The 16,571-nt window shown below is 44.8% G+C and overlaps 1 protein-coding gene across 1 annotated transcript in view; it reads left to right on the top strand.

Moving 5' to 3' along the window:
- The first annotated feature begins 15,242 nt into the window (after positions 1-15,242).
- The window catches only part of GPRC5D (G protein-coupled receptor class C group 5 member D), a 38,866-nt gene continuing 37,537 nt past the window's right edge, over positions 15,243-16,571 (top strand). Inside the window, exon 1 of the mRNA XM_040407315.1 lies at positions 15,243-15,385. The gene's annotated coding sequence lies outside the window, so the exon portion shown is untranslated. The remainder of the gene's footprint in view (positions 15,386-16,571) is intronic.

Raw genomic sequence — 16,571 nt, 5'->3', positions numbered from 1 at the left:
GAATCAAACTTAAAAGCTTTTTGTATAACGAGATATTATACCAACAAAACAAAGTACAAAATTAAAATTAAAAATAAAATTCTAATTAAGAAGTAATATTCATTCCAAAGATATATAGACTTTCCTCTTTAAAGCTTTGCATTATAATTAATTAGACTTTTCTATGTTATTTGGGCAATCCACTATTTCTAGAGCAGTGATATGTAGGGTTGCAGTGGGTATCAAATTATCGATAGGCAATTAATACTTTTGTACTGGTATTGATTCGATACCGGGATTTGACATTTACCAACACTAGGCTGCGCTACTGCACAGCCTAGTATCAGAGAACATGGAGCCCGCTGCTCTCAGCGCGCTGCATGTTCTCCTCAGCAGCACAGGGGAGAAGGAGTCTCTCTCTCCCCCTGTGCCACTGCTGCCAATAAGAAGAGAGAGGGGCGGAGGAGGGGAGGGGCTGTGGCCACTGCGCTACCAATGATGATAACTAACCCATTAATACAAATATAGGCGGCGGGTGCTGGCGGCAGAATCACATAAAGGCACCCGACCTCATGGTGCTGCGATGCGCGTCAGTTAATCCCCTCATTTATTTGTATTAAAAGGTAACTTATCTTCATTGGTGGCGAAGTGCCCCCCCTTCCTCCACTACTAAAAAACATTGGTGGTGCAGTGGCAGCTTTTGATCGGAGCCCCAGCAGTGTAATCCTACTATGGCAGCCAGGATGCTACTGAAGCCCTGGCTGCCATGCTAAGCTCCCTGATGCTGTGTGTAGTGATGTGAAGTCCTATTCACCCATATAGATCTCTATTAGGGTGAATAAGACAAGGGATGAAAAGATCCCAGGTTCTAGCCCCTAAAGGGGCCAATAATTAGTAAATAAAAAGAAAAAAAAAGTAAAAAAAAAAACAAACGCCAAAATATTAAGTAAAAATCACCCCCTTTCCAAATTTTACATATAAAATACATAAACAATAAATAAATAAACATAATACATATCGCCATGCCCAAAAAAGTGTGAACTATTAAAATATAAAAAATATCTCATATGCGGTGAACGCCATAACAAAAAAATAAAAACGCGCGATTCGCCATTTTTCACCTTGTTCACCCAAAAAAATAGGATCGGACTGTTCGATTATGGGCCGGAAATTCCATAAAATGTGGAATGCACGCTGCTTTTTTGGTGTTTTTTTTTGCTCGTGGTATCGAATGGTATCGAGTATCGCCATACTTTTTCTGGTATCGAAATCGTATCAAAATTTTGGTATCGAAACAACCCGAGTGATATGACTGTATACTGTTTTACTGTGTACTATTTTCCTTGCCCATTCAAAGTTCAAAGCACTGTCTACTGTAAGCTTGCAGATAGTATATAACTAGGGTCCCAGGAAACTTTCGTTTTGTCTTTATTTATTAAAGACAATTAAATAATTTGATCAAACTACCAGTTTTAGGTAATATGGATGTCGATCTGTATAAATATAAGCCGTCAGCTCTCCAGACATTAATTTGTATTCAGGGAAATATTTAGAAATGTAACAGACTTTACTACTGTGCACTGAGAAAGAGTTCAGACCCTGTAACTTTTTTCACATTTTGTTACGTGGCGGCTAGGGATGAGCGAACCCGAACTGTATAGTTCGGGTTCGTACCGAATTTTGGGGTGTCCGTGACACGGACCCGAACCCGAACATTTTCGTAAAAGTCTGGGTTCGGGTTCGGTGTTCGGCGCTTTCTTGGTGCTTTTTGAAAGGCTGCAAAGCAGCCAATCAACAAGCGTCATGCTACCGTGCATCTCCAAGTTTAAATAATTCTGTCCGTAAACGTATACCTGTCACCCAGCGCCTAAATAATAGGCCTAAAATTTATATTCAGCTAAATCTGTGTTTATTGCTGAGGCTGGTCAATTTATTTAGTGTCCGCCAAAGCACAGTTTTTGTTCTGGGTTGAATACAATTCCCAACTTAGCAATCCCCTAAATAATTTTTTTCTGCTGTATCAGGCCAAGTTTAAATTGATCCATAAAAGGGTATATTAGATTTAAGGTGCGGATAGTGTCATCCTCAATAACTTCACACGCTACCGTGCATTTCCAAGTTTAAATAATTCTGTCCGTGAACGCATACCTGTCACCCAGCGCCTAAATAATAGGCCTAAAATTTATATTCAGCTAAATCTGTGTTTATTGCTGAGGCTGGTCAATTTATTTAGTTGTCCGCCAAAGCACAGTTTTTGTTCTGGGTTGAATACAATTCCCAACTTAGCAATTCTCTAAATCAGTGGTTTCTGCTGTATCAGGCCAACTTTAAATCTATCCATAAAAGGGTATATTAGATTGAAGGTGCGGATAGGGTCATCCTCAATAACATCACACGCTACCGTGCATCTCCAAGTCTAATTCTGTCCGTAAACGTATACCGGTCATCCAGCGCCTAAATACTAGGCCTACAATTTATATTCAGCTAAATCTGTTGATACTGCTGTGGCTGGTCAATCAATTTAGTGTCTGCCAAAGCACAGTTTTTGTTCTGGGTTGAAATACAATTCCCAACTTAGAGCAGAAACCACAAATTTAGGGAATTACTATCAGGCCAAGGTTAAATCTATCCATAAAAGGGTATATTAGATTGAAGGTGCGGATAGTGTCATCCTCAATAACTTCACACGCTACCGTGCATTTCCAAGTTTAAATAATTCTGTCCGTAAACGCATACCTGTCACCCAGCGCCTAAATAATAGGCCTAAAATTTATATTCAGCTAAATCTGTCGTTACTGTTGTGCCTGTATTAGTGTAATACGGTACCTAAATAGATAGACAGATAGTGTTAGGTGCCTGTAAAAAAAAGGCCTGAATTTGAATTCAATACATTGGGCCAAATAATTTTTTTCTTATTGTGGTGAACAGTAACAATGAGGAAAACATCTAGTAAGGGACGCGGACATGGTTGTGGTGGTGTTATTGGACCCTCTGGTGCTGGGAGAGGACGTGGCCGTTCTGCCACAGCCACACGTCCTAGTGAACCAACTACCTCAGGTCCCAGTAGCCAGCAGAATTTGCAGCAATATTTGGTGGGGCCCAATGCCGTTCTAAGGATGGTAAGGCCTGAGCAGCTACAGGCATTAGTCAATTGGGTGGCCGACAGTGGATCCAGCACGTTCACATTATCTCCCACCCAGTCTTCTGCAGAAAGCGCACAGATGGCGCATGAAAACCAAGCCCATCAGTCTGTCACATCACCCCCATGCATATCAGGGAAACTGTCTGAGCCTCAAGTTATGCAGCAGTCTCTTATGCTGTTTGAAGACTCTGCTGGCAGGGTTTCCCAAGGGCATCCACCTAGCCCTTCCCCAGCGGTGGAAGACATAGAATGCACTGACGCACAACCACTTATGTTTCCTAATGATGAGGACATGGGAATACCACCTCAGCACGTCTCTGATGATGATGAAACACAGGTGCCAACTGCTGCGTCTTTCTGCAGTGTGCAGACTGAACAGGAGGTCAGGGAGGAAGACTGGGTGGAAGACGATGCAGGGGACGATGAGGTCGTAGACCCCACATGGAATGAAGGTCGTGCCACTGACTTTCAGAATTCAGAGGAAGAGGCAGTGGTGAGACCGAGCCAATAGCGTAGCAAAAGAGGGAGCAGTGGGCAAAAGCAGAACACCTGCCGCCAAGAGAGTCTGTCTGCTATTGGCCACCGCCATCTGGGACCGAGCACCCCAAAGGCAGCTTCAAGTAGTTTCCTGGCGTGGCAGTTCTTCAAACAATGTGCTGACGACAAGACCCGAGTGGTTTGCACGCTGTGCCATCAGAGCCTGAAGCGAGGCATTAACGTTCTGAACCTTAGCATAACCTGCATGACCAGGCACCTGCATGCAAAGCATGAAATGCAGTGGAGTAAACACCTTAAAAACAAGGAACTCACTCAGGCTCCCCCTGCTACCTCTTCAGCTGCTGCTGTCTCGGCCTCTTCCTCCGCCTCTGGAAGAACGTTGGCACCTGCCGCCCAGCAAACAGAGGATGTACCACCAACACCACCACCACCTCCGTCACCAAGCATCTCAACCATGTCACACGGCAGCGTTCAGCTCTCCATCTCACAAACATTTGAGAGAAAGCGTAAATTCCCACCTAGCCACCCTCGATCCCTGGCCCTGAATGCCAGCATTTCTAAACTACTGGCCTATGAAATGCTGTCATTCAGGCTGGTGGACACAGACAGCTTCAAACAGCTCATGTCGCTTGCTGTCCCACAGTATGTTGTTCCCAGCCGCCACTACTTCTCCAAGAGAGCCGTGCCTTCCCTGCACAACCAAATATCCGATAAAATCAAGTGTGCACTGCGGAATGCCATCTGTGGCAAGGTCCACCTAACCACAGATACATGGACCAGTAAGCACGGCCAGGGACGCTATATCTCCCTAACTGCACACTGGGTAAATGTAGTGGCGGCTGGGCCCCAGGCGAAGAACTGTTTGGCGCACGTCCTTCCGCCGCCAAGGATCGCAGGGCAACATTCTTTGCCTCCTGTTGCCTCCTCCTCCTGCTCGGCTTCCTCCTCCTCTTCTCCCACCTGCTCATCCAGTCAGCCACACACCTTCACCACCAACTTCAGCACAGCCCGGGGTAAACGTCAGCAGGCCATTCTGAAACTCATATGTTTGGGGGAAAGGCCCCACACTGCACAGGAGTTGTGGCGGGGTATAGAACAACAGACCGACGAGTGGTTGCTGCCGGTGAGCCTCAAGCCCGGCCTGGTGGTGTGCGATAATGGGCAAAATCTCGTTGCAGCTCTGGGACTAGCCGGTTTGACGCACATCCCTTGCCTGGCGCATGTGCTGAATTTGGTGGTGCAGAAGTTCATTCACAACTACCCCGACATGTCAGAGCTGCTGCATAAAGTGCGGGCCGTCTGTGCGCGCTTCCGGCGTTCTCATCCTGCCGCTGCTCGCCTGTCTGCGCTACAGCGTAACTTCGGCCTTCCCGCTCACCGCCTCATATGCGACGTGCCCACCAGGTGGAACTCCACCTTGCACATGCTGGACAGACTGTGCGAGCAGCAGCAGGCCATAGTGGAGTTTCAGCTGCAGCACGCACGGGTCAGTCGCACTGCGAAACAGCACCACTTCACCACCAATGACTGGGCCTCCATGCGAGACCTGTGTGCCCTGTTGCACTGTTTCGAGTACTCCACCAACATGGCCAGTGGCGATGACGCCGTTATCAGCGTTACAATACCACTTCTATGTCTCCTTGAGAAAACACTTAGGGCGATGATGGAAGAGGAGGTGGCCCAGGAGGAGGAGGAGGAGGAAGAGGGGTCATTTTTAGCACTTTCAGGCCAGTCTCTTCGAAGTGACTCAGAGGGAGATTTTTTGCAACAGCAGAGGCCAGGTACAAATGTGGCCAGACAGGGCCCACTACTGGAGGACGAGGAGGACGAGGATGAGGAGGAAGTGGAGGAGGATGAGGATGAAGCATGTTCACAGCGGGGTGGCACCCAACGCAGCTCGGGCCCATCACTGGTGCGTGGCTGGGGGGAAACGCAGGACGATGATGATACGCCTCCCACAGAGGACAGCTTGTCCTTACCTCTGGGCAGCCTGGCACACATGAGCGACTACATGCTGCAGTGCCTGCGCAACGACAGCAGAGTTGCCCACATTTTAACGTGTGCAGACTACTTGGTTGCCACCCTGCTGGATCCACGGTACAAAGACAATGTGCCCACCTTACTTCCTGCACTGGAGCGTGATAGAAAGATGCGCGAGTACAAGCGCACGTTGGTAGATGCGCTACTGAGAGCATTCCCAAATGTCACAGGGGAACAAGTGGAAGCCCAAGGCGAAGGCAGAGGAGGAGCAAGAGGTCGCCAACGCAGCTGTGTCACGGCCAGCTCCTCTGAGGGCAGGGTTAGCATGGCAGAGATGTGGAAAAGTTTTGTCAACATGCCACAGCTAACTGCACCACCACCTGATACGGAACGTGTTAGCAGGAGGCAACATTTCACTAACATGGTGGAACAGTACGTGTGCACACCCCTCCACGTACTGACTGATGGTTCGGCCCCATTCAAGTTCTGGGTCTCCAAATTGTCCACGTGGCCAGAGCTAGCCTTTTATGCCTTGGAGGTGCTGGCCTGCCCGGCGGCCAGCGTTTTGTCTGAACGTGTATTCAGCACGGCAGGGGGCGTCATTACAGACAAACGCAGCCGCCTGTCTACATCCAATGTGGACAAGCTGACGTTCATAAAAATGAACCAGGCATGGATCCCACAGGACCTGTCCATCCCTTGTGCAGATTAGACATTAACTACCTCCCCTTAACCATATATTATTGTACTCCTAGGCACTTCCTCATTCAATCCTATTTTTATTTTCATTTTACCATTATATTGCGGGGCAACCCAAAGTTGAATGAACCTCTCCTCTGTCTGGGTGCCGGGGCCTAAAAATATCTGACAGTGGCCTGTTCCAGTGGTCGGTGACATGAAGCCTGATTCTCTGCTATGACATGAAGACTGATTCTCTGCTATGACATGAAGCCTGAATCTCTGTTATGGGACCTCTCTCCTCTGTCTGGGTGCCGAGGCCTAAAAATATCTGACAGTGGCCTGTTCCAGTGTTGGGTGACGTGAAGCATGATTCTCTGCTATGACATGAAGCCTGAATCTCTGCTATGGGACCTCTCTCCTCTCTCTGGGTGCCGGGGCCTAAATATATGACAATGGACTGTTCCAGTTTTGGCTGACGTGAAGCCTGATTCTCTGCTATGACATGAAGCCTGAATCTCTGTTATGGGACCTCTCTCCTCTGTCTGGGTGCCGAGGCCTAAAAATATCTGACAGTGGCCTGTTCCAGTTTTGGGTGACGTGAAGCATGATTCTCTGCTATGACATGAAGCCTGAATCTGTGCTATGGGACCTCTCTCCTCTGTCTGGGTGCCGGGGCCTAAATATATGACAATGGACTGTTCCAGTTTTGGCTGACGTGAAGCCTGATTCTCTGCTATGACATGAAGACTGATTCTCTGCTGACATGAAGCCTGAATCTCTGTTATGGGACCTCTCTCCTCTGTCTGGGTGTCGGGGCCTAAATATATGACAATGGACTGTTCCAGTTTTGGCTGACGTGAAGCCTGATTCTCTGCTATGACATGAAGACTGATTCTCTGCTGACATGAAGCCTGAATCTCTGTTATGGGACCTCTCTCCTCTGTCTGGGTGTCGGGGCCTAAATATATGACAATGGACTGTTCCAGTTTTGGCTGACGTGAAGCCTGATTCTCTGCTATGACATGAAGACTGATTCTCTGCTGACATGAAGCCTGAATCTCTGTTATGGGACCTCTCTCCTCTGTCTGGGTGCCGGGGCCTAAATATATAACAATGGACTGTTCCAGTTTTGGCTGACGTGAAGCCTGATTCTCTGCCATGACATGAAGACTGATTCTCTGATGACATGAAGCCTGAATCTCTGTTATGGGACCTCTCTCCTCTGTCTGGGTGCCGGGGCCTAAATATATGACAATGGACTGTTCCAGTTTTGGCTGACGTGAAGTCTGATTCTCTGCTACTGTATGACATGAAGACTGATTCTCTGCTGACATGAAGCCTGATTCTCTGTTATGGGACCTCTCTCCTCTGTCTGGGTGCCGGGGCCTAAATATATGACAATGGACTGTTCCAGTTTTGGCTGACGTGAAGCCTGATTCTCTGCTATGACATGAAGACTGATTCTCTACTGACATGAAGCCTGATTCTCTGCTATGGGACCTCTCTCCAATTGATATTGGTTAATTTTTATTTATTTCATTATTATTTTAATTCATTTCCCTATCCACGTTTGTTTGCAGGGGATTTAACTACATTTTGCTGCCTTTTGCAGCCCTCTAGCCCTTTCCTGGGCTGTTTTACAGCCTTTTTAGTGCCGAAAAGTTCGGGTCCCCATTGACTTCAATGGGGTCCGGGTTCAGAACATAAATAAATTAACACCTTGTACCCAAATTAAGAGCGTGCCTGCTTATCCTTTATCTTTTGTAATTCCATGCCTCTGACTGGGTGAGTCAGATCAAGCAGTTTTGCACCTCTACCATTTACCTGAGTGGTAGAGCTGTCTATTCCACCTCTTTACCTTGGGTTCGGGACGAAGTTCGGGTCGGGTTCGGATCCCAAACCCGAATATCTCTGGGAAGTTCGGCAGAACTTCTCTAACCCGAACATCCAGGTGTTCACTCAACTCTAGTGGCGGCCTTTTTGCTAAAATTAAAAAAATATTGTTTTTCCCCATCATTCTGCACTCAACACCCCTTAACGACAAAGTGAAAACAGAATGTAGGAAATATTTCCTAATTTATTGAAAAGGAAAAACTAAAATGTTGCCTTCACTTAAGTACGGTATTCAGACCCTTTACTCAGGACTTTGGCAGGGATTACAGCTTCCAGTCTTCTTGGGTATATGCCACAAGGTTTGCACACCTGGATTTAGGTATTTTCTGCCATTCCTCTCTGCAGATCCTCTCAATCTCTGTTACAGTAGGTCACACGGTGACTGTCGGTAGACAGCCAATTTTAGGTCTCTCCAGAGATTGATTGGTTCAAATCAAAGCTCTGGCTTGGTCACTCAAGGATGTTCACAGAGTTGTCCATATGCCACTACTATGTTGTCTTTGGCTGTGTTCTTAGGGTCACTGTCTTGTTGGAAGGTAAGCCTTTAGCCCAGTCTGAGGTCCACAGCACTCTGGATCAAATTTTCATTAAAAATAGCTCTGTACTTTGATCCATTCAGCTGTCCCTCAACCCCAACCAGTGAACCTGTCCCAGCTGTTGAACAATTCCACCATAGCATGAGGCTGCCACACCTTGCTTCATTGTAGGCATGGTATTGGGCAGGTGATGAGCAGTGCTTAGTTTCCTCGGGACATGGCACTTAGAATTGAGGCCCACAATTTCTCATTAGACTACAGAATCTTGTTTTTCTAGCTGTCTACGTATTTTACTGAAGAGAGGCTTATATCAAAACAAAGTTTTATTTTTTAGTATTTGGTATTGAGTACCCTGTTAGGTTTAGGGAAAAGTCTGGGAACACCCGTGCCCCAACACACAGGCACACCTAATAAAGATTTACACGCATGCACACACACACTCCCCTATGGCCCGCCGGATGTTCTCGGCCGAGGAGGCATACGCCCTCCTGGACTCCGAGTCCGAGAGCCCCAGTGAGGATGAGGATGACACTCCGCGTCCTCCTCATCATCAAGCGATGATGAGCCTCCAAGGCGGCGGATCGAGGGGACCCCTAGGTACCGCGGCAATGGTCCTCAAGCCCGATTGTATCGTCGACTACAATCGGTATATGGGAGGAGTTGAACTATCTGATCAAGTCCTCAAGCCATATAACGCCATGCGCAAAACGCGGACATGGTACAAAAAAGATGCGGTCTACTTGGTGCAGGTTGCCATGTACAACTCTTTTGTACTGTTTCAGTGTGCTGGCAACACAGGAAAATTCCTGCAGTTCTATGAGGCAGTCCTCAAGGCCCTGATCTTTTCTGACCGGGAAAAAGCAGGCCGGAGTACCTCGGGAACTGTAGGCGCCTGGATCATCCTTGGCCAACACTTTCCAGGTGTGGTCCCCCATACTGGAAAGAAGGGAGGGACCCAAAAAAGTCCAGAGTGTGTCACAGGAGGGGGATACAGAAGGACACCACTACTCAGTGTGACACGTGCCCCGATCATTCGGGCCTCTGCATTGACGGTTGCTTCAGGGTACTACATTTCTAATCCCCTTTTCCATTTAGCCACTGACAATCGATAAAAACTATGGTTCTCAGACTTGAGACACCCAAAAGAATTTGTTCAAAAAGTTGGTAAAACTAAGGCTACTTTCACACTAGTGTTCGGGGCTCCGCTTGTGAGCTCCGTTTGAAGGGGCTCACAAGCGGCCCCGAACGCATCCGTACTGCCCTAATGCATTCTGAGTGGATGCGGATCCGCTCAGAATGCATCAGTCTGGCAGCGTTCAGCCTCCGCTCCGCTCAGCAAGCGGACACCTGAACGCTGCTTGCAGCGTTCGGGTGTCCGCCTGGCCGTGCGGAGGCAAACGGATCCGTCCAGACTTACAATGTAAGTCAATGGGGACGGATCCGTTTGAATTTGACACTATATGGCAAAATTTTCAAACGGATCCGTCCCCCATTGACTTTCAGTGTAAAGTCTGGACGGATCCGTCTGAAGCTACTTTTAGACTTAGAATTTTTTTTTTGTCACCTTACATAACAAAAAGTTTAATAGCAAGCGATCAAAAAGTCTTATAGCCCCCAAAATAGTGCCATTAAAACCGTCCCCTCATCCCGCAAAAAAATGAGCCCCTACCTAATACATTTGGCCAAAAAAAAATGACTCTTAGACTTTAAAGATACAAATCTTTTTTTTTGTATCAAAAAGGATAATATAGTCTAAAACCTAAATAATTGTAAAAAAAAAAAAGTAGACTTATTAGGTATCGCCGCGTCGGTAATAATCTCCTCTATAAAAATACCCCATGACCTAACCCACCAGATTAACACGGTCCAAAAAGAAAATTTTAAACCGTGCCAAAACAGCTATTTTTGGCACTTTTCCATTTCAATCCGTTTTTTCCGGTAACAAAGCAAGGGTTAACAACCAAACAAAACTTAATATTTATTACCCTGATACTGCAGTTTACATAAACGCCACATTTGTGGTCGTAAACTGCTGTATCACTAAAAGGCAGGGCGCAAAAGGAAAGGACCGACATGGTTTCTGGAAGGCCGATTTTGATGGCATTTTTTATTGACACCATGTCCCTTTTGAATCCACCCTGATGCCCCCTAGAGTAGAAACTCCCTAAAAGTGACCCCATCTATTACCCAATAAAATTTGTCATAATTGTATATGTGTGTCCCCTGTCTAATTGGTTGTGTCACAAGTCTCCACTTGTAACAGGCATATCACAAAGGTAAAAGATCTCCACGCTGCCCGACCCGGGTTTCGCAATTAAGCTTCGTCAGGCAGTGCTTTACTATCTTGCGAACCCCTTGCTATTCTACAGGTTGTGTGGATTGGGGGAGTGAGTTCTGGTGGATTTAAGCCCTTATTCCCATGTCCGGGTTAGCAGAAAGGAGCCTTATGGTGTAAAGAGGAATCGGATGAGAAAAGTTCAGTAGCGCGGTCCTATACAAGACTTACACTAAACTATATGTTGACTTTGACCCACGTCACTTTTTAGGATCAGCAGCGCCAAGATTCCAGGCAACGTATCAGAGACTTCTGTTTTGTACACAAACCCTATGAAAGTGCTGCAGAATATGGTGCCGCTATATAAATAAATGTTATTATTATTATTATTATATATTGTAGATGCAGTAGTGCACCTAGCCTTTCTGCTGCCTGAGGCAAAAATTTAAACAGCGCCTCCTGACCAATCCCCATGCCAAATTCTCAACCTAACCTCTTCCCTCCTAACGATATATACAGCACTACAAAACATACAGGGTAATACAGCATCACATACCTCTTACATCCAGCGATGTCTCCTCTGATGTAGATGTTCTCTGTCCTCATCTTCTCCTTTCAGACCAGACCACTAAGATCATTTATATCAGCCATCTCTCGTCTCTGCAGATATTGACAAACAGACATCTTAGTTTCCTACTTTTCCATGATCCTCCCACCTTCTGAACACCCCATCCTGCCACCCCCAGTACTGTGCCCTCTGTGCTCCCCAATACTATACTGCATAAACAGGAACAGCATATAAATGCCCCTTATAATGTGCGCTAGTACAAAATAATGCCCCCATAATGTGTGCCAGTACAAAAAAATGCCCCTGTTGTGTACAGTATAAAAAAAATGCCCTCATAATGTGTGCCAGTGCAAAAAAAATACCTCCTCTGTGCCCCCAGTAGAACCAATGTTCCCATAGTGCCCCTATAATGTGTGCCAATGCCCCTACTGTGTGCCAGTACATAGAAAATACACCCAGTATAGCCAATGTCCCCATAGTTTCCCCATAACGTGTGCCAATGCCCCATTGTGTGTGTCAGTACAAAAATACCTCCTCTTAGTGCCACCAGTACTAATGTTCCCATATTGCCCCTACAATGTGTGCCAGTATAAAATACTCCTATATAGTGCCTCCAGTAGATGCCCTCATACTGCTCCCCCCCTTCACCATAGTGTCCCCCACAATCTATGCCAGAATATAATTCCCCTATATAGTGCCCCAATAATCTGTGTCTGAATAAAATTCCCCTATGTAGTGTCCCCCATATTCTGTGCCAGAATAAAATTCCCTTATATTGTCCCCCCAGTAGATGCCCCTATAATGCTCATTTCTCTCCTTCTTCAATTTGACCAAACACAAGGTTGGCAAATAAAAAAAATAAACACATATACTTACCTCCATGGCACTTTCAGCTATGCAATGCAGGCCTCTTCCGGCCGGTGATATGCTACAGGCACGAGGCCTGAAGCCTATCAGAAGGAACGGGGCAGGAAGACTACGCTGCTGTGCCACGTTGCTGCATTCAGCTATATCGCTGTCCTGAGGATGGCAATACAGCTGAATATATAGAGATGAGCGCTTCCACAATGGAAGTGCTCATCTCCCACTGTCCTGCCGCCGCCCGCAACTTATCTTCAAGGCCCTGTATAGAGGGTGAGATATTCAAAGTCTTTTCAATTTTACAATTTTTTGACACAGTTTTCCTGCTTGATTGGGGAACCTCATGTAACTCCGGCTATTTTTTAATTAATACCACTTACTTTTCCAGCTGTTTGTTGCCCCTGGTACACATTTTTTAATATGTGTTTCTGCTATCAAGTTATAAATAAAATTAAAAAAAATTCATGAAATGGCAAAATATGGGTGCCACAGTATGGTTCACTGTGATACGGGTTACCGTGTTTCCTCACATTGGTTGCTCTTGTGTACTGGCTGCGGTGGATGCTGTGTAGGCTGGTTGCCATGGGTAGTGTCACTGTGTAGTTCACTGTGATACAGGTTGCCATTTTTGCTCACGTTTGTAGCTCTCTGGAACTGGCTACGGTGGATTCTGTGTAGGCTATGTGAATTTGCGGCAACCTGTGTGTGAACTTGTGCATGCATTCTCCCCTCCCTGTTGTCTTGGTTCTGGTGGGGTTAATGATCTGGTCTGGGTGTTTTATAAGCATGCAGTCGTTCAGCTCTCAGGTGATGGAAGTAAATTCCAATTCAGTTTGGATCCGGAGTTAGTCTAGACTCCTCAATATATCAAGGAAAACACTTTATTTCTTCATTTTAAAATAATACAGCTTACATTCCCATGGCATTCTCTCTGACGCATTTCAACCAGTTAGGTCTCCATCTGCCCTGTCTGTGTGGTCACCTAGTGAGATATCAAGGTCACTTTGTCTGGTCCTGTGTCTTGTGGTGCAGCTGTCTGTTTGCCCATGGACTAACTCCGCTTGGGAAACAGGCATTTGCTAGTCTGAGTCTAGGCCTTTCGATTAGAGGGCTCCTGGGTTCTCTGGAGGGAGGACATCTAGTCTATGTGTGCAGCTCTGCTTGTAACCGCCATGTGTCATTCCGCATGGGGTCCAGGCATCTGCTTGTCTGCCTGTCTGTGCAGCTTTGCCTGTGACCGCCATGCGTCCATTCCGCATGGGGTCCAGGCATCTGAATGTTTTGGTTCCCTTTTGTTTTGTCTGAACTGTATCTTGTACAGTTATGTTTGGGTTCCAGCTCCTGTGCCTGGGTTCCAGTCTTTATGTTTGTGTGATAGCAAGAGTTGAATGGCACTCCTCATTTAGTGTGGATGGTGCTCAGTGGTAAGTATAATACCAATGTTGATATGAAGACCACGGCACTCAAGAGAGAATGTTGCATAAGTATCTTATTTTTTTTTCTTATATTTTGTTTTATATTTTTTAAATATCCATCCGGAAAAAATTCTTTCATAGTGGTATACTGGCCAACGTTTCGGTCTTATCCAAGACCTTGTTCACGGCCTGAGTGTTGTGAGTAGTAGAGGCATCAGATGGCGCCATAAGACCGAAACGTTGGACAGTATACCACTATGAATAAATTTTTTCCGGATGGATATATAAAAAATATAAAACAAAATATAAGAAAATAAAAAATAAGATACTTATGCAACATTCTCTCTTGAGTGCCGTGGTCTTCCTATCAACATTGGTTTGTGTGGACCGCTGGTGCTTGCACCGTCAGTCTATGTAGGTAAGTGGCCATGCGCATTGGGAACATACTGGAGGGGCTACCCTTGGCTAAGTTCATCCCCACCATCAGGGGTTCCGGGTAATACCGGGGCTCACTGAGTCTCTGCCCTCTGGGTTTGGCCCCCAAAAGTATTTGATTTGGTCCTTGCTATATTGTCTTATTGCTTGCCTCGTTTTGTTTGCCTCAGATATGTTCTAGGGGTCAATAGGACCCTATTAGAACATGGCAATGGGTCTATGAGATTAATAAATCATTGCAATTTATCTAGCCTTACGTGTTACTATAAAAGCACGTAATTTCAGCTGCTGTAAATATCAAGTGCTGAGATGATAGCAAATCCGTAAATGTAAGCAGAATAGAATCCTATTGTGAAGCTTGTCAATTATCTATCAATAGTATGATGACATAATGCTGTTTGCATCAGTATACTGAGCAGTTAAAAAAAATATTGAGATAACTATGGACAATATCATGAATTACTAACATCTAAATATTTTTATGATATATCTTGTGGATCAGAATATCAATATTTCATCTATATAACTAAAGGCTTTAGCAAATTCAATTGGATATATGAACTGTGGTGTTAACAGAATCTGCATTTTGCTTTATTTGTAACTATATTCGTTTTTTATATACTATATAGGGACATATTAAAGTCTGTTACATTTCTAAATATTTCCCAGAATACTAGCTTATGTTTGGAAAGCAGACCACTTGTATTTATACAGTTTTCTATAGCAGCCCCAATGGTACAAGGGGCAGAGTCAGTGCATTCAACCTAAATTTCATTTTTAGTGTGAGATGCTTATATTTGTACTTGCTATGTTTATAATCATTGTTATTTGTATGGCCCATGTTGTGACATAACAGAAAGTGCATAATATTGGCTGGTATTCTTTTTTGATAGTCGCTGTTAAACCTTCATTCTGAGTACATTGATTTCACAATATTGTAAAGAGCCGTCAGACAGGTCCAGGTGTGTCTCTTCCTTGCTGTTCTTACAATTTCTAACACACCCTCTTTTGTGACAGAAACTACTTGAAGGTTTATAGATCGCTAGAAGACAGTAGTTAGCAGAGCACAGGAGCGCAACAAGGCATCTGGTAACATCACTGGATGATAAACACTAAAATAAGGTAAGATACAGCACTGCACCTATTAGGTGAATAATATGGAAATATTTCCTAATATTGAGTAGTATTTTCAAGTATTTTATCCCTTACATCCTTAAAATTAAATTCAAAACTAATGTGTTCCAATATTACAATTTTATAGAATTATGTATATTATTAAATGCTATAAAATCTGTAACCATTGAGTTATTGCTACTATTTGGCGTTTTATCCATAATATCCCAATCACCAAAAGAAAACGTAAGTAATTTCTCTTTTGGATTGTTTGGTAAATAACATTCTATAAAGCTGGAGTAATGTGAATACAAAATACCGCACAGCATTTACACTAGCAATATAGTGTAGTTATATTCTGCTGTTTTATTGCTCTGTGCTGAAACGTACAGTAAGTGCAAAATAGTTTTGTTGCATGAACAATATAAATGAAAAGTAGAATGTCTAGAATGGATTTGCTTCTTCAAGTGAGGATGTAGCATATATTCTATATTTCTTTGTGTTTAAAATGGGAAGATTCCAGTAAACCTGAAGAAGTAACTATTAGTGCTATTGATGTGTAATTATTCTTATTTGATTATTATATTTGGCTACACACAGTATAATTGCGGGAAGATCACATTCTACTTGTTTCATATATGAATAAAGGTTTCTTTGGTGATCAATTTGATTATTTTGGAGGATTTGTGGTTGAATTCAGGTAATACTTAGGAGGAGCCTAGGGTACCAAAAGTGGTAAAGCAAAAGGTTTGCTACAGTATGTCAAAGAATGTACATCCATTTAAAGGGCTTCCGTCACCCCACTAAACATTTTTATTTTTTTTTGGTTACTTATAATGCCTATAATGCGATTTATGCATACATACTGTAATTAATCATTTTCGTTCAGCAGATTCTGTTAAAAACGTACTTTTTAAATATGCAAATTACCTTGCTACCAGTAAGTAGGGCGGCTACTTGCTGGTAGCAGCCGCATCCTCCTATCCTAAAGACGCCCCCTCCGCATGTTGATTGACAGGGCAGCGGACGGGATCTCTCTCTGCTGGCCCTGTTTCCATTCAAAATCTGACGCCTGCGCCGTACCTGTCTTCAGTTGGCGCAGGCGCACTGAGAGGAGGGCGCTCGCTCGGTCGCTCCATCCTCAATGCGCCTGCGCCGATGATGTCACATCTACACCCGACGCTGGCGCATTGAG

Source organism: Bufo bufo, chromosome 9, assembly GCF_905171765.1.
Source record: "Bufo bufo chromosome 9, aBufBuf1.1, whole genome shotgun sequence".
Lineage (NCBI taxonomy): Eukaryota > Metazoa > Chordata > Amphibia > Anura > Bufonidae > Bufo > Bufo bufo.
Note: the sequence above shows the minus strand (reverse complement) of the source record. Positions and strands in the feature narration are given on the sequence as shown.